A 25,588-nucleotide genomic window follows, 5' to 3' on the forward strand; every position below is an offset into this window, starting at 1 on the left:
TAATAGAGACCCATATAGCTATCCCCTAGCATTTGTTAGCATTTTGCCATATTTTACTTAGTCATTTTAGAGTACATACAGACACATAACACTTTGCCCTGAAATATGCGACCCTGCGTCTTCAAAGAATAAGATCACTTTCCTATGTAACCACAATACCATTATCACACCTAACAAAATTAACAATTCTTTAATATCATCTATTAAGTTGGTCCATGTTTAAATTCCTGCAATTTTCTCAAATTGTATTTTATAACTATTTTTTTAAAACCAGGATTGAGGGGTGCCTTGCTGGCTCTGTCTGTTAAGCATCCAACTCTTGATTTCAGCTCAGGTCATGATCTCAAGGTCCTGGAATTGAGCCCTGTGTCAGGGATCCATGCTCAGTGGGGAGTCCGCTTGAGATTCTCCCTCCCCCTCTCCCTTTGCCCTACCCCTCAAATAAATAAATAAATCTTAAAACAAACAAACAAACAGGATCCAAACAAGAAAAATGGGTTTTGTTTGGTTTTTATGTTTCTTTTAGTCCTTTGCAGCTAGGGTCCATTCTTATACATTGATTACAGTATCCTTCATAATTCAAGGACAGCCTTGGGATGGTTGTGTTTTTGGCAACCATCCTCCAAAAGACTCTTGAAAAGGCTTTTCTTATGAAGTTCTTATCAACACTACCTTACTTCGTAGGCTGCTATTTACCTTTTGAATATATTATCTCATCTGATTCAGTAACACTGGATGCTCCAGTTTTCTCAGTAATAGACTTGAGGTAATATTAGCTTTCATTCAGGTATTAATGGGATACTTCTTATTATCCCCACTTCACAGAGGGAGGAAACTGAGTTTCAGGGAGGTTAAGTGGCTTTCCCAAGGTCACCATTACTGGCAGAATCAGACCCCTTGACTCAGTTATCTTTCTACTGTGCCATTTCCTAGGACCACACAGAGAGACAAAGAGAAGCCACAGCGCTGTGCACTGTGCTCCACCTAGCAATTTCTGGAGCTGGACTACCCACCTGCCATATTTAAAATGTGGCAGACTTTTGTCTTGCTGCCGACGGCAGAAATGGGATTTACCCAACATGGCTAGAGGGCTGGAAGGCTAGGCTCAACCTCATCTCTGCTTTGACTCACTGTTTTTGCAGGTGATACTGGTGGCCCACCCACATCCCTTCTGCTCTCACCATTTCCGTGGGAGTTGGCCTAACTTCCAACTGCTGGCGCCTGTGTCTCTTTCTTGAAGGGTCTTTGGGGTCCCTGGAGCCTATTTTGCCCATGCTCATGGGAAACTGGAGAGAGTGGGAAGTTATCACCTCTCAGGAGTAGGCACCAACCTATGATGATTGAAAGTTGGGGAACAATTTTTCAGCCCTTTTGGATGACTCAACAGTGCATATTCCACACTGGTCCCAGAGAGTGCCAGTATGGCTAAGCCCCAGTTTCCCACGGTGGTAATTTGCCTGGTAACATACCCTTCATACTGGTTTCCCTCCCTTCCCTGTCTCACTTCTCTTCACCCTACTCATGTGTCCTTGGATCACCTCCTAATAAATCATTTGCATTTGAATCCTTAATTTTAGGGTTTGCTTCTGGAGGAACCCAAATGAAGACACTTCTCTAGGTCTTTGGCTAGAACCACCAGGAGATGTGGCTTTTGTCTTCTTGGGCACACAATTCATGTTGATTTACCAAGAAAATGGTTTGGGATGAAGAAACAGTGAACAACCCAGGATGAAAGGTTTTCTCCCACACATGAAAGCTATATGGCCTAGGCTATAGAAAGTTATCTATAGTCAGATCTTGCTTGGAAGGAGAATGAGACCCCTAAGGGAAGGACACCCTTAAAAGATATTTTACCATATCCATTAAAGGAGGCCTATAAATTCTAGGACTTGGGGGCTTTGCAAGTACAATATTCCCCCCTCCCCCACAGGAAGAAAAAGCTTGCATAAAACTCTGCTTTTAATTAACAACATGTAGTTAAACTAATATTGCTTCATTACATAGAGTGAGAACTTCTGACAGCAACTTTCAAAGGGAGAAAGTACCAATCTGATCTATGTTGACTATAAAGCATCGTTTCTTAAGCAGCTTAGCAGAGGTAAGGCAGGGCAGATTTATTTAGATCGTTAACCCTGGGAAATAAAACTGGAGCTCAGCGCAGCGTTTGTAAAACGGCCGCCTTGCCTACACTGGGGTGCTTTGCTTTCCAGAGGACGAAAGAAAGTGATGGAAAAGGCAGGGCATTGGTGTATTGCTGCCCGCGGAGGAGCTTTGGGTGGTACGTGTCCCCCTCCAGCTTTATCATCTTCCTGGAGATAGTTGGGCTTTGATGTGCATTACAACATATCTCTTCCAGGCTTAGACCTTCCTCTCTCTCCTTGGTTGGGGCGGTTTATTGGCCAGTCTGTGCAGAAAAGCCACAATAAGGATTTTGGGCTGTACCAATGACACAGCAGTTTAATAATCGTAAATCCCAGGCAGATCTACCCAAAGGGGAAATGGGGTGGAAGAAGTTGTGCAGACAGACAGGGGTTAACCTGCCTCTCCCAGGAAGGGCAGGTGCAGTGGGAGGCACAGCAGAGTTAGCTGGGATGGCCATGTCACAGCCTTATTACCTGATTGGCCCTTATGTGCTCAGGATGTTAAAGCCTGACATTTTAAAAAACTTGCAGGGGGAGGGGGAAGTAATTTTATATTTGCTGAAAATTTGCAAAGATGGCATAGATCATTAGACACCGTACCCAGGTTCCTGTATTGTTAAAACCTTATATTATCATGGTACTTTGGTCAAAACCCAGAACCCAACAGGGGGCATCACTATTAGCCAAACTCCAGACTTTATTCAGATCTTGCCAGGTTTTCTATTCGTATCCTTTTTCTATTCCAGGAGATCACAATACATTTCATCGTCACGTCTCCTGAGTCTCCTCTGGTCCAGTGACAGTTTCTTGGTCTTTCTTTGTTTTTCTTGACAGTTTTGAAGAGTACTGGTCAGGCGTTCTGTAGATTGTCCCTCAATTTGGGCTTCTCCTGGTTAGACTGGTGTAATAGGCTTTGGGGAAGGATAGACAGAGGGAAGTGCCCTTCTCATGCATCATGTTGGGGGTAGGTACCATCGACATGACTGGCCACTGGGTAAGTTAACCTGATCACCTACACCTGATTCATAAATACCTGTTTACCCTTTTCAGGGCAGGAGTATGGTTGATGGGAATATGTTTTGTCAGCAGGCAGGGGTGCCTTAGGCTTGAGTCAAATAGCACATTCCTGAGGACAACAAAGCCAGCAGATCTGGGGCAGGAAGGCAAATTTGTTGATGGGAATTAAGGGATGATTCTGTTGTGCTCCTGCCCGTAATGAAGCCACTGTAGGCAGTCAGAGAACCCAATATGACAGGTGAAATAACTGTGTTCCAACATTGGACAAAGACAGCATATGATGTTGGATGTTTATAGACATTTTAGGTATAATATTCAAAAACGGGAAAACCCCAAATGCCTTTCACCATATGAGTGGATAAATGAATAGAAGGGGATTCATATGATGGCATTCTCCTCAGTCACGAAAAAGAATAAACTAACAGTATGTGCAACAACATGGATGAATCCCAGAAAACTCATTCTGAGGGAGAGAAGCTAGACACGGAGGAGCACATACTGTTTGATTCCATTCATATTAAATCCTAGAACAGGGAAACGGCTTTATGGTGACAGAAAGGACTGACCATGAAGGGACATGAGGATCTTTAGGGTTTCATATTTGATTGAGATGGGGGGTTATACAACCATATACACTTGTCTAAACTCATCAGGCTGTACCCTTAAAATGGATACATTTTTTTTTTACATAAATTATACCTCCATGATATTGATGTAAAAAGTAAAAAAGAAAAATAATTAAGGACAGAGTCTTGGAAACTGAAGTTTTTATGGAAAGAGGTAGAGGAGAGGTCACGGGGAGAAGCTGAGACCAGGAATGTGAACCTCTCCAAGGATGTCGAGTCCTCTGTGTAGGTGGCATATGGGGATGGCTCCAGGGGCTTAAAGCCACTCATCTCCTTCCTGATCCTCCCAGGTCTTACCCAGGTCCTCTTTCACAGTGCTTAGTATTAAATATATCTGTATCTGTGAATTTACTGTGACTTTCATTTTCTTAATGAGATGGTTAAATACCTTTTTTTTTTTTTTTTTTGCCAACTTAAAAATACCAGTTTCTACAGATGGAGACAAACAAGTCAAATGTCTACTTACATTTAATTTATTTGGTTCATATGCCAATGTCAATTTGGGTATAAAATAATACGTCATTTTGGGGCACTGGGTGGCTCAGTCTGTTAAGCGGCAGACTCTTGGTTTCAGCTCAGGTCATGATCGTGCGGTCGTGGGATCGAGCCCCACATTGGGCTCTATGCTCAGTGTGGCGTCTGCTCCAGATTCTCTCTCCTACTCCCTCTCCCTCCAGCTCATGCTTTCTCTCTCGGTCAAATAAATAAATAAAATCTTTAAAAAATAAAATAATAGGTTATTTTAGAGCATAGCTTTTTTTTCTCACGGTCCCATTTCATGAAATCTGTACTCATATGCATAGGGCCATCTGTGTCTCCACCACTCCTTCAGCCACCGAGAAGAGGCATTCGTTTTATTAGTGAGCGCTGCTTTATGCTTGGCCACAGTGGGGACCCATTTGTCTCAAGCCTGGCCAGCCCTGGCTGCCACGCGGGGTGACAGGAGTGGTTAGTTAGCCAGTTGGCTGTGCAGCATATTCAGCACAGAGGGGCTACAGACCCGGTAGAAGTGTACCAACTCCTCTAATTTAGGAGCATATCCTAAAAGGATGGCCTCTCCACCTACTACATTTGGCCAGATAGATCAGTTTCAGTTTTGATCACCCAGGGGAATTCCACTCACATGGTCTGTGAAGCCCAAAGCTCTTTTGGCAGCTACTCCTAGCATTCGCTTCTGAGTCTATAAAAGCAAGGTCTTTGGGAAGAGCCCAGGGCTCTCTCGTGGCCTGTTATCTTACAGATAGCTAACTAAACTTGACTTTCTAGAAGCCAACTCAGAAGAGCCTGGGGAGGGAATCTTGTGCCCTTGGGTCAGACCCTTCCTGAATAAGTTATTTGAAGACAGCAGCTAACTAAGGACTGAATAATAATAAGAAATCTCAATATTGGTGCAACTCATTGTTCAAAAAACCTGGTTCTGAGCATTGAAACCAGTTAACCATACAGATAATTCCAAAGAGTTGTATACATGGGACCAGAAGAGTGAAAATATAATGTAACTATGCCTGTAAAGCAAGCCTACACCATGCATATACATTTGTAGATCGTTGGAATTCTGTCACAGTGGCTTAAATCTCTGATAGCAACAGCTATAGTGTTCATTAATTGCTCCCTCCATTTGTAAGTAAGTACAATGCCCTAGACAGTTTGTTCTGGCCTGGGGATGTAATAGTTGACAAGGCAGTCTTATACGCCTTTGATGACTTATTTATGAATGTGTTTCACAATCCCAGAACACATCGGAGTATTTTATACTCTCCTGTCTTTGCACCCACTGCCCCCTCTGCTACTGGTAACTTCTTTTTGATACTTCCTCCTCTGTCTGCCTCGCAGGCTCCTACTCATCCTGCAGAAACCCAGGTGACGTGATACCCTTTTTGTGCAGGTTTCCCCTAAGCTCTCCTTGTCACTCCTCCCCCGCCCCTGATAGGATTAGCTCCTCCCTGCTGTATGCTATACTCTACCTTCTAAGTGCTTCTCCTCCTTCTTCTTTTTATTATGCTGAATTGCAGTTTTATTTGTGTCTTTCTCCCAATAGACTGGGAACATCTTTGGGAAGAAAGTGTATTCTTTTCCATTTCTGCATCATAATGTCTAACACATACTAAGCACTCAGAAAATGTTGCGGGATGGCCTTTTAAGCAAGTTCAATGTCTGGTTGCTTACTGTTGAAACCTCTTTTTTAAGAGCTGCAGGGTCACCTAGGTGACTGGCATTGCACCTGGTAATTCAACTTCCTGTCCCCACTTTTAAGTCCTCAGAGGACTCTCAGAGCCAATTGTGTTTTGCTACCCCTGACCAAGGTATTGGTCGAACCAATCATCTGTCCACTCCAGTTACCTACCCTGTGTGCTTTTTATGAGAATCTACTGCTTTGCCACCCCCTTGTGCTCTGAATTGTCTAATCTGTTCCCACCAGAAACCCAGTGGGGCAGACAGGGACTGTCACCCTCAGTCGGAGAAGAGCTCAGGGAAGTTGAGCTGTTTGCAAGGTTGTACACTTCGCAAGTAGAAAGTAGGAATTGGAAGTTGGATTTTCTGATTTCAAATCTAAACCAGGATACTTTTCAGAATGAGAAGGCTCCCTTGTCTACACATCCATCATGTATTATGTGTGCTATGTATATTGTATGTGCCATGTATTATAGAGGAGGCTGAGAAGGTGAGGGTTATTTCCTAGAGGAACAAGCAGACACATGTAAAATGCAAAGAGACAATATAGAGTCAACATGGAGAATGCAGGAGAGATGAGAAAGAGAAAAACAGCCCTGGACAGTCAAGCGCTGACCTCACACTCACAGCTGGTCCTTGGTGCTGTCCTGGTGAACATTGGCAGGTGCACAAATGACCAACATCAGACAAGGTCGCCCTGTGGATATAATGGAGCAAGACAAACCCAAAACCATTCTGTAATCATGTGTGAGCACAAAATAAGACCACTGTCAAAGCCACAAAAAGACAGGCATCCTTATTTCCTGGCTTATGGGAGTGACTTCTGCTTCCTTATCAGTTATAACTTCAGCTCTACTTCATTCCTTTTGACCACTAGATACGATTCATTAGGACCTCCAATCAGAATTATCATCATCCTCACTTCCTGACACATCCAGTCCAGAGTAAGGCCTTGCTCCCTTGCAACCTCTCCCAAATCACACACCATCTCAAATCCTATAACAAGTTCCTGCTAGTACTAATAATAACCTCTTACTAAGATGCCTCATGGCATCTTCTCCATCGTGGGCCATCCCCCTCATTGCTGTGGGCCAGTAAAGCCAACCTTGTTTGACGAAGTGTGTTTCTGGTGGTCTTCGACTCATGGGCATACAGCAAATGGAAAAAGAAATACCAGATGTGTGGTACAGATAATACTGATTCAAAGGCTTCCCATGAGACCTCTGGAAGTCTGTCAATTTCAGTTTTCAGCATGGATCTTGTCTCCTTTCTGAAAGAAGCTGAGATCCTCTTACTTCTTCTATTAGTCATGGCGTAGAACAGGACTTTTCAACCTTGTTTGTGCATTGGAACCACTTGGGTAGCTTTAAAAACACAGATACCTGGGTTCCAACTCCAGAGATGCTGGTTTAATTGGTGTGGGTTGTGGCCTGGGCATCAGCATTTTTTAAAGCTTAGAAGTGAGGCCAATATGCAGACAAATTTGAGAATTACTGGTAAAATATGATTTCTGTGTGTGTGTGCGTGTGTGTAGAACAACATAAGAGGATGTGAATGTATGCTTGACCGTGAGTGCTTGTGTGTATGTGATATTTGTGGTAGAGGAGGAATGTGCTTATGTGTGTTATGTAAAATGGGATGTCTATGTGTGTGGCAAAGTGAGGCAGGCCTGTGTGTGTAAGAGTGTGTGCACTGTGCAGCCCTGTGGGAGGTAAGGACATCAGATGCCTGGGGGGCAATTGCACCTGCAGTTTATCGTGGAGATGGCAGCGAGAGGGTGTCTATGCCAGACTCGTTGGCAGTTGGGGAGGAGTAGCTGACTGGGGAACTGAGTGAGGAGAGGAGGCCCAGTTAGCAGAGCAGGGCCTTGAGCAGCTGGTGGGAGCATCTAAAAATCCAGTGGTGTGGCAGTTACGTACGGACTTGAGGAGGATGCTCTTGTGATTCCTGTCTTGTGATTGGGAAAAGATGGAAAGCATGATTCTTCTACCTTTAAAAACTTACCGCCCCAGTTAATTTTGCTTAGAGTGGTGGTTGCCGACTGTTGTGGGCATCGGGGTCATCAGGAGAGATTGTTAAAACACAGCTTGCTGGGCCCCCTCCCAGAGTGTTTGACTGTGGACATCTGGGGAGAGGCCTGAGAACCTGCATTCTAACAAATGCCCAGGAGATGCTGCTGCCGGTGGTGGTCTTGGGACCACAAATTGAGAACCATTAGTTCAGAACAGTGGTTCTGTTTTCCCAGATGACTGCCTACTGGGCCCACTTGGGAAGTTACCCGTTCCTAGTTCTTATCTTGGACCACTTCAGTCAGTCTGTGTGTGTGTGTGTGTGTGTGTGTCCTAAGCAATGGGAGTTCTCAAAACTCCCCAGATGATTCTAATATTCAGCCAGAGTTGAAACCCTGCCTGGCAGGTAAGTTTCACAAAGGCGGACATTTTTGTCTGTTTCTCTTTTGTTCACTGGTGTATCTCCGGTACCTAAAAATTGCCTTTCACTCAGTAGATGCCCAGTAAACATTTGTTGAGTGAATGAGTGAATGCTACTTATGAGGTACCAGCCTTCCAAGACTGAGAGTTAGCTGTTAATTCAGCATTTATCTGAGCACCTCCTGCAGGGAAGGAAGTGTATGAGAGTACAATTTTTTTGCCTCTCCACACTGAGGTTCTTGAACTGTTGGCTTTTCTTTTCTTTCTTTCTTCCTTTCTTTTTTGTCTTGTGGCAGCAAGGAGCCTACAGGGGTTGAATAGCATGGGTCTTCTAGAGCTCTGGAGCGCAGCACCCTCATGTCTCTGTATATGACTAAGATTTTAAATTTTTTTCTCATTTAGCTGTCAGGAAAAACCTATCAGTGATGGAGAGAGGATGGACCAGCCACTGTCAGGGCCTTGGCTCTGTCATCCCCAGCACCCTGGCCCCAGGGACAGGGATACCCTGCTTATAGTTCAGATTTAGTCCTGAGCAGTTGGACCTGATTTGCATTATCCAGACCACTTTGCTGCCAGGGCTGATGCCATGTACCTGGACATGAGTTCAGAGCTCTTTTATCATTGTTTATTCTGTTTATTGCTTACCAAAGAAATGTATTGATAACTAGTTTCTGGTAGAAAAAGGGACAAATCTAAGGGGAAGGTATGATTTTATTTCTCTTGCTATGTTGGGTCCTACTTTTTTAAAATAGATTTTATTCATTTATTTGAGAGAGAGAGAGCGAGCATGCACATGTGCACACACATGAGTTGGGGGAGGGGCAGAGGGAGAAGGAGAGAATCTCAAGCAAACTCTGAGTTGAGCATGGAGTGCTTTGTGGGGCTGGATCCCATGACCCCGACATCATGACCTGAGCTGAAATCAAAAGTCAGATACTCAACCGACTGAGCCACCCAGGTGCCCCAAGGTCCTACTTTTAATGAAGACCTCTCCTTACTGTATTCACTGAGCAAATGTTTATGAAGGGCCTGTAATGGGCCAGACTCTGGGAACTAGGGATAGCATGTGAACAAGACCTGGAATCATGGCTAGGACAACACCGTCCAGTAAGACTGTGCTGATGGAAATCTTTCCTATCTGTGTCAGCCACTTGAAACATGGCTGGTGTGACTGTGAAATCGATGTTTGTTTTGTTTTATTTGAATTAATTTACACTTAACTTTAAATAGCCACGTGCTCTTTACCGCGGCTACCATATTCAACCAGACGGGACTGGTGAGTGAGGATGGCACATCATCTAAATACATGCTGACAGCATCTATTATGTGCTTTGAAGGAGAAACATAAAGTGCTTTGAGAACATCTATCAGAGGCATGATATGTCATCTGAGGGGAAGAAGAAGGCATTCCTCAAAAAGTGACGTTTATGATCCTTCAATTCTGCCTAGAACTTCTCTTCAATGGAGACCTCAAAAATATCCCTGTGAGGACCAGATGCAGTTTCATTGTTACATCTTTTTTTTTTTAAGAATTATTTATTTATGAGAGAGAGAGAGAGTGTGTGAAAGTACAAGTGGGGGGAGGGGCAGAGGGAGAAGCAGACTCCCCACTGAGCAGGGACCCCCGGAGGTGGGGCTCCATCCCAGGACCCTGAGATCATGACCTGAGCTGAAGGCAGACACTTAACTGACTGAGCCACCCAGGCGCCCCTTGTTACATCCTTTTGATTGCCCTTGGTTTCTTCTCTCTCTAGGAATCCTCCTTCTTACTCCTTAACCCGGTTTCTTCTCTCTCTAGGAATCCTCCTTCTTACTCCCTAACCCCAGAAAAGCATCCCCACACAAATAACCCCATAAGAGGAGCCCTGAGCCGCTAATTCAAACACTTCATCACCATATCCAGGTAAGTAAAGATGAAAACTTGTTGTGTTTATTGGTTATTGTGTTAGTGTAAATATTTTCCTGTAGCATTAGAGATTCTTCTTAATTGTAATTTTGATGGCAATCATCATGTTTCCCCCTGTGGTTCTACACTGTCATGTATCTCATCAATTTCCTACCTTTGGCATTGGGCACTATTTTTTTATCCCCATTATAAATAATGCTGTGATGAACATCCTTATGCAGAAATCCATGCTTGCATTTCTGACTATTTTCTTGGGGTAGATTCTTCGAGGAGAGGAGGGTGATGACTGAATCAAAAGTCAGGAGGTTTTTGATTTTAAAGGTTTTTGATACATATGGCAAAATTGCCTTCTGGGGTGTTTGTACCAATTCATAATTTCTTTAGCAATGAATGAGAATTCTGGTGTATTCTGCTGTTCTCTCTTAAACTCGTATCAAACATGTCTGCATGTTGCTACAGAGACTTTACAACTATTATTTGTAGTGGCTGCATGAAGTTTGATTGTAGTGATGTGCTATAATCGTCCTCTCTCAAAAGAGGTTGCTAATTGATGCTGTTCATGCTGGGCTCTCCCTGGCCCTGCCAAATGGAGCGCCTCCATCAAGTCACAGCTGTCTGGAATCCATCTGGCCCTCCGGAGAGGGCTGTTCTGTGAACTTTCCACATCCATGGGCAGCATTTCTTAGGCACACACTTTCCTTTAATGATACTCCAGGAAATAGGGGTTTCTTGGAATAAAATCCAGGCAATAGACGCAACATTGGCCTTTGGCTGGGACAAAAGATACCTCAACCAGTGCATTCATTTCTGCCTGAAAAGAAAGAACACTGGAATGGGAGTCAGAAGATTTAGGATAAGACCTGTTCTATGTGCCAGTCAGGACTTTTCTGGATAGAAACAATGGATAGAAACCTAACTCATACTGCATAAACAAAAAAGAGAATTTGTTATTTCATATATAGCAGTCTTCCTTATCTTCAGGGGGTATATTCTAAGATCCTCAGCAGAAGCCTGAAACAACAGATAGTACCGAGCCATCATATACTGTGATTTTTCCTATGCATACACACCTGTGATCAAGTTTAATTTATAAATTAGATATAGTGAGAGATTACTACAATAGTTATTAATAATAAAATAGAACAATTATAACACTATATTGTAATAAAAGTTTAATGAATGGGTCTCTCTCTCAAAATATCTTAGTGTCCCATACCCACTGTTTTTGTTGTCATGATGTGATACATTAAAATGCCTGCATGGTGAGATGAAGTGAGGTCAATGATGTAGGTCTTTTGACATAGTGTTTAGGCTATTGTTGACCTTCTGATGATACATCAGAAGGAGGATCGTCTGCTCTTGGTCCGTGGTTGACCATGGGTAACTGGACATGAAAAGTGAAACCACGGATGAGGAGGGTGAACCTGTAAATGAAGATATCAGGGGAATTTAGTTTCAAGTGTGGCTGGATCTAGGATTTCTAATAATGCTGTAGCCTTGATCTTGCTCTCCAGTATCTCTATTCCGCATCTCTCTACGCTGGTTCAATTCTCAGAAGATTGTCCTTTTATAGTCTATCACCAAACATGCTCTTAAAGACCCTAGTACAAGGGCCAAATTTTACTTGCTGCCTGTTTTTCTAAACAGAATTTTATTGAAACACAGCCATACTTATTCATGCATGCATGGCCTATTGCTTTTACTCTCGAGCCACAGAACTGAGTATCTGCGAAAGAGACTGTAGGTAGCCTGCGAAGCGGTTAATCTTTGCTATATGGTCCTTCACAGAAAATTTTTGCTGACAACTGGTTTGGTAGAAGGGTATTAATCCTCATTCTCAAAAATGTCTCCATGCTCAATCAATTATTAGCTCCCAGCCACCCTCTCGTTCTTAGTTTCATATCATGGTTTCTACCTAACCTCTTGAGTCTTGGGTCTCGTTTTTTGGACCTTCTAAGTGACTCTGATTGTAATCACTCTAAAATATTTTCCTTAAAGGCCATCTTGACCCTAATGTTAAACCCTGACCCTCAACCCCAATCTAGACTTAAACCTCAACCCTAACCTTAATCCTCAGAGAAGTCTGGGACTTTGAGTTTGATAACCATCATCTTAGAATAACTTAATGAGCCATGCTGTTCAATGGATATTGTGTGTATTTTGCACTGAAAGAGGAGAGATGAGAAGAATTGTATTTACAATTTAAAAAGAAGTGCTTTGATCATCGGAAAGGCTTAGTGTTGCCACAGGCACGCTCCGGTAAATAATTATTTTAAGCAAGTGACAAACATGTTGCTTTATGTTAATATGAAAATGCAATCCCTGATTCATTTTCGGGCCATCTGCCTCATTTTCAGAGCCCTCATATTGCGAAGAAGTGCCCGTTAGTGTTTTCAGTGGTGTCAGAATGGAATTTTATCCCCCTGAATACCAGTTGGTGCTGTTAGGATGACCTAGCTTCATTCATGATCCTCTGACATCTTGGGTCAACAAAAGTGTAAATGGAAACTGAGGGAAAGGAAAGAATATATTCAAGAAGACATAGGAAAGGAGAACCGGATGGGAGGATGGGACGAATGGGAAATAATCAGATAGTAGGTCCCAGGTACCAAATCCATGCCACAATCTCATTGAATCAGTCCCCTGCTTTACATTCTTCAGTGGCTGACCAGTGTTTACAGCATAAAGGCCAAGTTTCTTTTTTAATTTTTTTTCTTTTTTATTAACATATAATGTATTATTTGTTTCAGGGGTACAGGTCTGTGGTAAGGCCAAGTTTTTTGATGGCACCCACCACCCAGCATCATCTTGCATACCCTACTCTAGAATCCTGTATTTCAGTGCTGTGGAATTATAGGAAGTTTCCCCAATGCTTCCGTGCTTTGTCCATGCACTCCTCTCTTTCTGGAATGCTCATAATCTTTTTATCTGCCTGGATAAATCTTGCCTGTCCATCAAGATCCTGCTCAGGTATCATCCTCCATCAGGCTTCCTCTGACCCCTTCCATGCTCCTCCTCTGCGCCCCATGCAAGCATCAATCACGGTACTCGTTCCTTCATTCAGCAAGCATTTACTGGGCTCTGCTCTGTGCTGGGTGCTATGATAGATGGTAAAGATTAACAGTCAGTTTACCATCTCAATCCCAAGTAGTTGTGGAAACAGATAAATCACCAGGAAACTACCCAACCATGCTGTAACGTGGGAGATTCAAAAGGCTGTGGGCCACGGAGGGGGGCAGCTCCTTGGAGCCTAGGGGCTGAGTGTTCTAGGAGGGCCAGCAGCATGAGGGAAGTGTGTGAGTACACAAAGAGTTTGAAGCCTGGAAGGCATAAAAGCAGTTTGGGAAGTGTTAGTTGTGGAGGGAGTTAGGCAGGACTTTAGGTCATGAAGGGGTTTGCTAGCCAATATTAAGCATTAGGACTCTGTCCTTAGAACTTCGGGGAAACCACTAAAAGTTTTAAGCCAGAGAGTCATATCATCACATCTGTATTTTGCTTATATTTGTTTTATTTTCTTATTGTCTCCCACACTAGTAATAATATCAGCTAATGTTCCTGGAGGCTACCACGAGAAAGACACAGTGTTGAACTCTTTATCTACATCACCTCACTTAAAGCTTGTTACTGTCTTATAAGATAGGTACTGCTGTATAAACTTAATAGAGATTCAGAGAGATTAATTAGCTTGTTAAAAGTCATGCTTTCAATCATTAGAATAATTCTGCGCTTTATAATTATCTAAAATTGAGATATCCATAGTCGCTACTCGAGAGAACTCGGAGCACATTTGCTTGTATGATCTTATTCATCCACTTGATATTCTTAGAATGCTTGTAAAGGCTTCACTTCTGTTTCATGGATGATGACACCAAGAAAGTGATTTGGCCAGGTCCTGCCAGACATGGTCTCGGTCCACCTGGAAACCAGGCTCTTGAGGTTTACTCCTGTATATTGTTAGCCTTCATGGCTTTGGCGTCACATCACAGAAAGCACGTGGCTGCATTATTCTCTTCAGACAGAGAATCAAAATGATAAGGTTCCCTTCTCCTTGGGGGAGGAGTGGGTTGGGTCCCAGAGGCCATGTCCATCGGTGTGCTTGTTCCTGCCCTTCTGATCGGGAAGAGCCCATCTGTTCTGGTTGGAGGAACAGAGCACCTTAGGTTTGGGTAAGTGAGACCTAGTCACCTACAAGTTGTAGTTGCTGCATTGTAGAGATCCTAGGCTTTCTTCTTTTAATACCTTCTTTCTTCTGTTTTCCTTTTTTTCTCCTTTTTGTTTCTTCTTCCTTCATCATGTTCACCCTCACCAACATCACCATCAACAAACACATTAGCATCATGATCTCTGCTTATCAGGGTCTTATTGTGGCACTGTTGTTTTTGTCACCATGAGCACCATCACCATGATCACTAAACCATCATCATCATCATCTTCACCCACTACCACATCAACATCAACACATAACTGTCTCATCGGGGTCTCATCTTTGCATCATTGTTTCCGTCATTGTTGTCATCATGGTCACTGCCACTGCCCTCACCCCTTTCAGTGAGCACTTGCTCCGTGCCAGGTACCGTGCTGAGCACTTTACATGCCTTATCTCACAGCATCTTAAAAACAAACTTCTGTGCATGGTTACCCTCCTTTTACAGATGACAGACCCGTGTCTCAAAGAGGTGAAATAATTTGCCCAAGGTTACAAAACAGTCACCACTCTCGGCATTGTCTCTTCCATAGAATTAAGATTCATCCCAATGACAGCAGAAATTTGTTTATTTTTTAGGAATTAAGGAAATTACAAGGTTGTGCTCTCACACTCTGTGAACTGGAGGCTGCCATGAGCCCAGCAAAGGAGATTTAGTGTTATTATTCTCTGGCGACAGTTGTTCCCTAATTCAGAAGGGCTGTTCTTCTTTTGACTAATCGTTAAATTTATGTTTATCATTATTATTTCTAAAGGGAAATTTAGAGTTGAACCGTTTTAGATAATAAATCAGAGCCATGATTCACATGAGGATTTGCCTGATTCCAATGCCTGCATTTCCAGCACCACACTGTCTGACTCCCTTTGGTGATGATGGCAAATATAAGCCCCACAGTTCCCAGGCTTCTGATTATCTGCCTTACCAGCATACCTCATTTGGCTCCCTGTAGTGTTAAGTGCTCCATGGCAACAGTTTCTTTCAGAAGGTTCTACCTGTATCGGTGACCTCATCTCCCAACTCTGCCCCTTCCCCTTCCTTAGCCATCATCCAGCTTTTATAAGGAAATGGCGTAACATGGTGGGAATTCAAGTCCTGGCTGTAATACTTACTTATTGGCTGCCTGACTTGTAACATTTTACCTCCATAGTCCCGAATTTTTTCATTCTTCCTCTGTGAAATAGAAATAACATGATGTGAAGCATAAGTGAGGATCCACATAAACCATCTGATGTGCATTAGGTGTCAGTAAATATTGATGTTAACTCTCCAGAGTGAACTCACCCTTCCTTCTCTTTTGCCTGTAGTACCCTGCTAAAAGGCAAGTTGAAATCGTTAATGTATAGGACAGGGAGAGATGAAGCTGATGGATCCGAATGGTTCAGTCCATGGCTAGCAGAGGGTTCTTTGGCAAGTTCACTAGCTTGGCTAAGAATCATTTTCCCCATCCTTTTAACATCCAGATGTCAGCTACTAACTTATACTACTCTTTGAGTTCTCCTTCTCACCTCCCAAATGAAAATCTCATGTGAGAGCATTAAGAAGCCAAGCAGAATTTACTGAAGATGTTATGGGGAGATAGGGAGTAAGTGTATATATCATGTTGCCCATAGCAAGCAGAGTGAGAAATCCCCCAGTCTCTTAGAGTCTCATCACCCATGTGTCTTTCTTTCTTGACGCCCACTGCAGTGCCCTGGATCTCTTCTTTTCTATTATCAGCAATTCTTCTCTGCCCCAAACTTGCAAATTCAACTCACAACAGTGCTGGGGAAAATAAAAGAACCCCAGGGTCACTGTGATCACCATTTATCCAAAGCTCTTTGGTGGTCCTCTGTTATGACTTGTGGAGCCTCATGCTCTACTCCAAACTGTTTATCAAAGTGTCTCCTAAACAAATACAGTACTCTCTTCACGAGAAGTTATCATTCCAGTGGGTAAGTGCATAAAATCCTGCTGCACCTCATTACATGTAAAATGAGGGTGTTTGTGGATTCTAGGCAGCTTCATCCTGTAAGTCTGTTTATACTTAATAAGTTATGGTCTTTGGGTCCTCTCGGGGAAAAGAAATTCCATGGTGGTTTCAATATTTGTTTAAACATCAGTCTCAGAATCAGACCCTCCCCGGCTTGGATGTAATTTCATTGGAATTGGAGCTCAATATTCATCATCTCTATACATCTCTATTCATCATCTCCATACATCTCTATGCTTGTTTGTTCTTGTGCCACTTAGACACGTACACATGAACCTTGGAATTCAGGCCCATTTATGATCTTATTTCTGCTTTTTCTCTCCCTGATGTGTTTCATGTCTGCTCATTAATTAATTAGCCAATTAATTAATTATACACATGTTTATAGGGCACCATTATGTGCTAGGCACTGTGGTAGATACTGAAAATATGGGAAAGAAAGGCGGACACGACCCCTGCCTTTACAGCCTTACGTGTGTGTGTGTATGTGTATGTTTGTGTTAATCAACCAGATAAAATAAAATAAGGACAAAATTGTGGTATGTGCAATGAAGGAAAAGCCTGTACTAGGAAACTTGTCCAGTTGGAGATGTCAGGAGTTTCCTAACCTCTGCCTCCATCTCCCATTTTGAACCCTGACATTTCTTTTTTTTTTTTTTTTAATTTTTTATTGTTATGTTAATCACCGCATATTACATCATTAGTTTTTGGTGCAGTGTTCCATGATTCATTGTTTGTTCATAACACCCAGTGCTCCATGCAGAACGTGCCCTCCTCAATACCCATCACCAGGCTAACCCATCCCCCTACCCCCCTCCCCTCTAGAACCCTCAGTTTGTTTTTCAGAGTCCATCATCTCTCATGGTTCGTCTCCCCCTCTGACATACTCCCCTTTTCTTCCTCTCCTGTTATCTTCTTTTTCTTTTTTCTTAACATATGTTGCGTTATTTGTTTCAGAAGTACAGAACTGTGATTCAACAGTCTTGCACAATTCACAGCGCTCACTGTAGCACATACCCTCCCCAATGTCTATCACCCAGCCACCCCATCCCTCCCACCCCCAACCACTCCAGTAACACTCAGTTTCTTTCCTGAGATTAAGAATTCCTCATATCAGTGAGGTCATGTGATACATGTCTTTCTCTGATTGACTTATTTCACTCAGCATAACACCCTCCAGTTCCATCCACGTCGTTGCAAATGGCAAGATCTCATTCCTTTTGATGGCTGCATAATATTCCATTGTGTATATATACCACCTCTTCTTTATCCATTCATCTGTCGATGGGCATCTTGGCTCTTTCCACAGTTTGGCTATGGTGGACGTTGCTGCTATAAACATTGGGGTACACGTACCCCTTCGGGTCCCTACATTTGTATCTTTGGGGTAAATACCCAGTAGTGCAATTGCTGGATCGAACGGTAGCTCTAATTTCAACTGTTTGAGGAACCTCCATACTGTTTTCCAGAGGGGTTGCACCAGCTTGCATTCCCACCAACAAGTGTAGGAGGGTTCCCCTTTCTCCACATCCCCGCCAACATCTGTCGTTCCCTGACTTGTTAATTTTAGCCATTCTGACGGGTGTGAGGTGGTATCTCATTGAGGTTTTGATTTGGATTTCCCTGATGCCGAGCGATGTTGAGCACTTTTTCATGTGCCTGTTGGCCATTTGGATGTCTTCTTTGGAGAAATGTCTGTTCATGTCTTCTGCCCATTTCTTGATTGGATTATTTGTTCTTTGGGTGTTGAGTTTGATAAGTTCTTTATAGATTTTGGATACTAGCCCTTTATCTGATATGTCATTTGCAAATATTTTCTCCCATTCTGTCGGTTGTCTTTTGGTTTTGTGGACTGTTTCTTTTGCTGTGCAGAAGCTTTTTATCTTGATGAAATGCCAATAGTTCATTTTTGCCCTGGCTTCCCGTGCCTTTGGCGATGTTTCTAGGAAGAAGTTGCTGCGGCTAAGGTCGAAGAGGTTGCTACCTGTGTTCTCCTTTAGGATTTTGATGGACTCCTGTCTCACGTTTAGGTCTTTCAACCATTTGGAGTCTATTTTTGTGTGTGGTGTAAGGAAATGGTCCAGTTTCATTCTTCTGCATGTGGCTGTCCAATTTTCCCAACACCATTTGTTGAAGAGACTGTCTTTTTGCCATTGGACATTCTTTCCTGCTTTGTCAAAGATGAGTTGACCATAGAGTTGAGGGTCCATTTCTGGGCTCTCGATTCTGATCCATTGATCTATGTGTCTGTTTTTGTGCCAGTACCATACTGTCTTGATGATGACAGCTTTGTAATAGAGCTGGAAGTCCGGAATTGTGATGCCGCCAGCTTTGCTTTTCTTTTTCAGTATTCCTCTGGCTATTCTGGGTCTCTTCTGGTTCCATACAAATTTTAGGATGATTTGTTCCATTTCTTTGAAAAAAGTGGATGGTATTTTGATGGGGATTGCATTGAATGTGTAGATTGCTCTAGGTAGCATTGACATCTTCACAATGTTGATTCTCCCAATCCATGAGCATGGAACGTTTTTCCATTTCTTTGTGTCTTCTTCAATTTCTTTCATGAGTATTTTATAGTTTTCTGAGTACAGATCCTTTGCCTCTTTGGTTAGATTTATTCCTAGGTATCTAATGGTTTTGGGTGCAATTGTAAATGGGATCGACTCCTTGATTTGTCTCTCTTCTGTCTTGTTGTTGGTGTATAGGAATGCCACTGATTTCTGTACATTGATTTTATATCCTGCTACTTTGCTGAATTCCTGTATGAGTTCTAGCAGTTTTGGGGTGGAGTCTTTTGGGTTTTCCACATACAGTATCATATCATCTGCAAAGAGTGAGAGTTTGACTTCCTCTTTGCCGATTTGGATGCCTTTGATTTCTTTTTGTTGTCTGATTGCTGTGGCTAGGACTTCTAATACTATGTTGAATAGCAGTGGTGAGAGTGGACATCCCTGCCGCGTTCCTGACCTTAGGGGAAAAGCTCTCAGCCTTTCCCCATTGAGAATGATATTCGCTGTAGGTTTTTCATAGATGGCTTTTATGATATTGAGGTATGTACCCTCTATCCCTATACTCTGAAGAGTTTTGATCAAGAAAGGATGCTGTACTTTGTCAAATGCTTTTTCTGCATCTATTGAGAGGATCCTATGATTCTTGTTCTTTCTTTTGTTAATGTATTGTATCACGTTGATTGATTTGCGGATGTTGAACCAGCCTTGCAGCCCAGGGATAAATCCCACTTGGTCGTGGTGAATAATCCTTTTAATGTACTGTTGGATCCTATTGGCTAGTATTTTGGTGAGAATTTTTGCATCCATGTTCATCAAGGATATTGGTCTGTAATTCTCTTTTTTGATGGGGTCTTTGTCTGGTTTTGGGATCAAGGTAATGCTGGCCTCATAAAATGAGTTTGGAAGTTTCCCTTCCATTTCTATTTTTTGGAACAGTTTCAGGAGAATAGGTATTAATTCTTCTTGAAATGTCTGATAGAATTCTCCTGGGAAGCCATCTGGCCCTGGGCTTTTGTTTCTTGGGAGATTTTTGATGACTGTTTCAATTTCCTTAGTGGTTATAGGTCTGTTCAGGTTTTCTATTTCTTCCTGGTTCAATTTTGGTAGTTGATACATCTCTAGGAATGCACCCATTTCTTCCAGGTTATCTAATTTGCTGGCATAGAGTTGCTCATAATATGTTCTTATAATTGTTTGTATTTCTTTGGTGTTGGTTGTGATCTCTCCTCTTTCATTCATGATTTTGTTGATTTGGGTCGTTTCTCTTTTCTTTTTGATCAGTCTGGCCAGGGGTTTATCAATCTTGTTAATTCTTTCAAAGAACCAGCTCCTAGTTTCGTTGATCTGTTCTACTGTTCTTTTGGTTTCTAGTTCATTGATTTCTGCTCTGATCTTTATGATTTCTCTTCTCCTGCTGGGTTTAGGCTTTATTTGCTGTTCTTTCTCCAGCTCCTTTAGGTGTAGGGTTAGGTTGTGTATTTGAGACCTTTCTTGTTTCTTGAGAAAGGCTTGTATTGCTATCTACTTTCCTCTCAGGACTGCCTTTGCTGTATCCCAAAGATTTTGAACAGTTGTGTTTTCATTTTCATTGGTTTCCATGAATTTTTTTAATTCTTCTTTAATTTCTTGGTTGACCCATTCATTCTTTAGTAGGATGCTCTTTAGCCTCCATGTATTTGAGTTCTTTCCGACTTTCCTCTTGTGGTTGAGTTCTAGTTTCAAAGCATTGTGGTCTGAAAATATGCAGGGAATGATCCCAATCTTTTGGTACCGATTGAGACCTGATTTGTGACCTAGGATGTGATCAATTCTGGAGAATGTTCCATGGGCACTAGAGAAGAATGTGTATTCCATTGCTTTGGGATGGAATGTTCTGAATATGTCTGTGAAGTCCATTTGGTCCAGTGTGTCATTTAAAGTCTTTATTTCCTTGTTGATCTTTTGCTTAGATGATCTGTCCATTTCAGTCAGGGGGGTGTTAAAGTCCGCCACTATTATTGTATTGTTGTCAATGTGTTTCTTTGCTTTTGTTATTAATTGCCTTATATAATTGGCTGCTCCCATGTTCGGGGCATAGATATTTACAATTGTTAGATCTTCTTGTTGGATAGACCCTTTAAGTAGGATATAGTGTCCTTCCTCATCTCTTATTACAGTCTTTGTTTTAAAATCTAGTTTGTCTGATATAAGGATTGCCACCCCAGCTTTCTTTTGGTGTCCATTAGCATGGTAAATGGTTTTCCACCCCCTCACTTTCAATCTGGGGGTGTCTTTGGGTGTAAAATGAGTCTCTTGCAGACAGCATATTGATGGGTCTTGTTTTTTAATCCAATCTGATAGCCTGTGTCTTTTGATTGGGGCATTTAGCCCATTTACATTCAGGGTAACTATTGAAAGGTATGAATTTAGTGCCATTGTATTACCTGTAAGGTGACTGTTAACTGTCTGTTGTCTGTGTTCTTTTCTGCTCTTTGCTGCTTTTAGGTTCTCTCTTTGCTTAAAGGACCCCTCTCAATATTTCTTGGAGGGCTGGTTTCGTGTTTGCAAATTCCTTTAGTTTTTGTTTGTTCTGGAAGCTTTTTATCTCTCCTTCTATTTTCAATGATAGCCTAGCTGGATATAGTATTCTTGGCTGCATATTTTTCTCGTTTAGTGCTCTGAAGATATCTTGCCAGTCCTTTCTGGCCTGCCAGGTCTCTGTGGATAGGTCTGTTGCCAATCTAATGTTTCTACCATTGTAGGTTACATATCTCTTCTCCCGAGCTGCTTTCAGGATTTTCTCTTTGTCTCTGAGACTCATAAGTTTTACTATTAGATGTCGGGGTGTTGACCTATTATTATTGATTTTGAGAGGGGTTCTCTGTGCCTCCTGGATTTTAATGCCTGTTTCCTTCCTCACATTAGGGAAGTTCTCTGCTATAATTTGCTCCAATATACCTTCTGCCCCTCTCTCTCTCTTCTTCTTCTTCTGGGATCCCAATTATTCTAATGTTGTTTCGTCTTATCATATCACTTATCTCTCGAATTCTGCCCTCGTGATCCTGTAGTTGTTTCTCTCTCTTTTTCTCAGCCTCTTTATTTTCCATCATTTGGTCTTCTATATCGCTGATTCTCTCTTCTGCCTCATTTATCCTAGCATTTAGTGCCCCCATTTTTGATTGCACCTCATCAATAGCCTTTTTGATTTCGATTTGGTTAGATTTTAGTTCTTTTATTTCTCCAGAAAGGGTTTCTCTAATAACTTCCACGCTTTTTTCAAGCCCAGCTAGTATCTTTAAAGTCATGATTCTGAACTCTAGGTCCGACATTGTACTAATGTCCGTATTGAGTAGGTCCCTGGCTGACGGTACTACCTCTTGTTCTTTTTGCTGAGGTGATTTCTTTCGTCTTGTCATTTTGTCCAGAGGAGAATAGATGAATGAGAGAACAAAAGGCTAACAGGTTTACAACGTCCCCAGCAAATATACTGTATACAAATCAGAAAAGACCTGAAACCAGGGGAAAAGAAAGGGAAAGAAAGAAAAAAGAAAGAGATAAAGAAAAAAAAAAGATAAAAACAAAAACAAAACAATACAAAAAAGGCAGAATATGATCAAATATGATCAGGCTAGTGCATAGATCAGTGCCACACACTAGATTTTGGGCGTATTTTGGTCTGTTAGAAAAAAGTGCCTCCTAAAATTTTAAAGGAAGAAAGACATATATGTACAAAATAAGGGTTGATACAATGAAGGGATGGAAGATGACTGTAAAGATGAAAATTATAAAAGATTTTATAAAAGGACTTGGTAAGATAAGTTGTTTGAAAAAAGAAAGAAGATTTAAGAAAAAAAAAAAAGTAAAAAGGGAGAGAATGTGATCAGGCAGGAGACTAGAACAAAGCCATACCCTAGTGATTTAGGGTATATTTTGATCTGTTAGAAGAAACTGTACCTCAAAATTTTAAAGAGAGAACAACTTATATATATATCCCAAAAATAAGGGTAACTACTATGAAGGGATAAAATATGACTCTAAAAATGAAAAATAAAAAATGTTTTTTTTTTTTTAAAAAGGGATTTATAAGATGTTGGTTGAAAAAGGGAAAAAGAAAAATAAAAAAAAACAGTCAAGAAAAATTAACTTTGATGAAATAATGAATCATGGTAAAAAAAAAAAAAAAAAAAGCCATGAATCTATGTGCAGTATTCCCCTAGCGCTGGAGTTCTCCCATTCTCCTTGATCGATCAACTTGGTCTTGGCTTGCTGGCTGTTTGTGCTGATCTTCTGGGGGAGGGGCCTGTTGCTGTGGTTTCCAAATGTCTTTGCCGGAGGCGGAATTGCCCCGCCCTTGTCGGTCCGGGCTAAGGAAGCTGCTCCGGTTTGCTCTCAGGAGCTTTTGTTCCCTGCAAGCTCTCGGTACAGCTTTGGAGGACCAGGGCAGAAATGGTGGCCTCTCAATCTCCACTCGGAGGAGCTGAGAACTCGGGGCCCCGCTCCTCAGTGCGCCCCCAGAGAAAAGCAGTCACTTCCGTGTCCCTGGTCTCTGGCCGTACTCCGTGCTCACCCGGCCTGTGACCGAGCGTTGCTATGTCTGGCACCCGACCCCGCGCGGAGTCTCCAAACCGAGCAGAGCCCTGCAGTGCGTTCCCGCACCGCTCCTCCCCGGGAAGGAAGGGGAGTCTCCCCGGATCTGCTGCTTGTTGGGTCCCTGCTGGGGGAGCCGTGCCCCGACTGGGCCGCAGATCACAGTTTATGGCAACCCCGAGCTGAGAGCCCGCGCCTCGGCTCCGTCTCTCCAGCCGGCTTCCCTGCTCCGATACCTGGGAGCTCTGGCGCACTCAGGCACCCCTGGTCTCTCTGTGACCCCAAGGGTCCTGAGACCACACTGTCGGGGGAGGATTCCACCCCCCGCTTAGCCACTGCAGCGACGTCCCTCCGCCGAGCCAACTTCTAAAAGGTCCGATTTTGTGCTCCGCGGCTCTATCACTTGCCAGAAGCCGCCGACGGAGGCCCCTCCCCCGCCGTCTATCCTCCCGAATATCGCCTCGGATTCACTTCTCCGCACGCCCTACCTTCCAGTAAGTGGTCGCTTCTCTGTTCAGAGAGTTGTTGCTACTCTCCTGTTCGATCTCCTGTTGAGTTCGTAGGTGTTCAGAATGGTTTGATCCCTATTCAGCTGAATTCCTGAGACCAGACGAAATCTAGGTCTCCTACTCCTCCGCCATCTTGCTCCGCCTCCTCAACCCTGACATTTCTGTCTGGACTTAAATTTTCTGTTCTTTGTGAACAGAAAATTCAGTGGTCTAACTGTGCATTCTGGAGGTGAGATAGAAGGACATAAAGGTATGACTATAAATAATGTAAGTGGCAAGTTCAGAAGGATAATCCTGAAAAAGGCCTCACCTGGCCTGGAGGTAATCAGGGAAAGCTTCCTAGAGGAGGTGATGCCTCGGCTGGGTTTTAAAAGGCAATTAGGAGCTAGACAGGCAAAATAGAGAAAGGGAAGAAGGGTGGTCCAGGCAGAGGATACTGCATGAGAAAGGTTCAGGGAAGTGAAACAACTGTGATATAGGGGTGTGTGTGTGTGTGTGTGTGTGTGTGTGTGTGTACATGGGTTTCATGGAGTGGGGGCATCCTATGGTGAGCAAGGAGGCTGAGAGAGCAGCAGTGGCCAATCAGAACCTCTAGTCGGAGCTGAGCTCCCACATGGAGCATGATCCCATAATTCTGTAGAGAAAGCTGGGATGTCAGCCTTGGCCATCCCAGACACTCACCTGCTTCATTCCAGGCATCTCTTTAAAGTCTTATTTGTTGAGCCCTGTTTTCTCATGGCTGTTTGTCCAAACATCTCTCCCTACTTAGCTAGGTAATCTGTCCCTTCTCTGACAGTAACAAGGATGTGCATCTTGGAAGAGGCTGCCCGGAGTGGCCAGAAGTACTCCAGGGGCCGAGACAATGGCGGAAGTGTAAATCACACAAGAAATATTGAACTTTGGAAGCCAGCGAACAATAATATGCCACTTTATTCCACTCCTGCCGGAGGTTTATATATGTTACTGTCACTTTTATACTGTTCTCCACCACTGGTAATTTTCTCTCAATCTAATTTTTATTTCCCAGGGGTCTGCCAAGGTTAAAAGTGCTGGAAAACCAATGACTATTCTTTTGCCAAGGGATAGTAAATTAAATTAACAGTTGCTGGTGGCCAGCTCTGGTCAGAACGATTCATATGTAAATAGGTGAAAACCCCTCAAGGCATTGCTGCAATTATTAGTTGTTCATTCCGGATGTTGACCATAATATGAGAGGTCATGAACAAAACTGGAACAGGGGGAGGATTTCCGTAGCTCAAGCACCAGCTAGTCAATGGTGAAACCTTTCCTGCAAGCTTAGTGAGTTTGAGTCTGAAGGTGGAGCCAGTCTTGGTCCCAGACTGACAATGAAAACAGGGATGGAAGGGTTAAACCCTGTCGCGTGGGCATTGGTTGGCATCTTGCCAGACTCTATCCAATCAGAACAGCCAAAATTTGCATTCTGCTTCCTGGGTGGCCAGCATAAATTATTTCCAACAACAGACCCCTCCCCTCATGATTAGAGTGTTCTTGATGATTTTTTCTGAGAGAGAGAGAGA

At 42.8% G+C, this 25,588-nt stretch overlaps 1 long non-coding RNA gene across 1 annotated transcript in view; it reads left to right on the forward strand.

The window, feature by feature from the left end:
* Positions 1-25,588, forward strand: part of LOC113933166 — a 544,895-nt gene that overhangs the window by 155,971 nt on the left and 363,336 nt on the right. Inside the window, exon 2 of the long non-coding RNA XR_003523258.1 lies at positions 10,184-10,288. This is a non-coding gene — a long non-coding RNA (uncharacterized LOC113933166). The remainder of the gene's footprint in view (positions 1-10,183; positions 10,289-25,588) is intronic.

Source organism: Zalophus californianus, chromosome 10 (genome assembly GCF_009762305.2).
Source record: "Zalophus californianus isolate mZalCal1 chromosome 10, mZalCal1.pri.v2, whole genome shotgun sequence".
NCBI classification, from domain to species: domain Eukaryota; kingdom Metazoa; phylum Chordata; class Mammalia; order Carnivora; family Otariidae; genus Zalophus; species Zalophus californianus.